This window comes from Echinops telfairi, unplaced genomic scaffold, assembly GCF_000313985.2.
Source record: "Echinops telfairi isolate 266 unplaced genomic scaffold, ASM31398v2 ScPeMD7_7404;HRSCAF=8442, whole genome shotgun sequence".
Lineage (NCBI taxonomy): Eukaryota > Metazoa > Chordata > Mammalia > Afrosoricida > Tenrecidae > Echinops > Echinops telfairi.
In genome coordinates, this window is record NW_022111304.1 from 578,662 (window position 1) to 579,473 (window position 812).

Here is an 812-nt window from a genome sequence, read left to right on the forward strand (position 1 = left end):
CTTCCTCTGGTGGAACTGCTGGTGGTCTTGAACTACTGACCACGTGGATTACAGCCCAACACATAACCACTATACCCCCAGGGTTCTATATATCTCATATACATGTGTGTGTATGTTTGTAAACTCACACATATACACACACGTGTAGATACACATGTAATTAGACTGCAGATGTTCATCACAGTGTTTTCAAAAACGTTGATTGCCAGGCTTTTTTTCTGAGTCACCTCAGGTGTATTTGAACACCCAACTGTTATGTGGCAGCTCAAGGCATTAATTGTTTGCAACACCCAGGCACCTGGTAGGTTTTTAAATTGAATTTATTTTTAAATTGGACAAATTAGGGAATGCTATTATTTTCCTCAAGAAGGCCATTCTTCACATTTCTTGTAGAGTAGCAGAAGTTTCCCAAAGTGTCCTAGAGGTAATAAACAATTACTCACATAATACAATGGCAAATGTATATTTATGAATTAATTTTCATTCTCAATTATCTTCAAGCCTGAGTTGACAAGGATAAGTGTAAGATGAATAGAATTTATTGAAAACTAATGGCTATTTTTAAAAGTTAAGAAAAATTCTTTTGCACTAACAAAGCATTCTTTGATATTCATGAAGGATGAGAGGCAATTGAGTGGATGGGGGAATTAATAGAAAAGAAAAGGACAGAGAGGAATATAAAGCTTATTATATTATTTATAAGTAACTGGAAAAATCATAATCAAGTAAGAAATTAAAAAATTGTAGACAATAATGATTTCAAAACTTGGAGTTATTTTTCAATAATCTACTGAAATCTAAGGAGCCCTAGT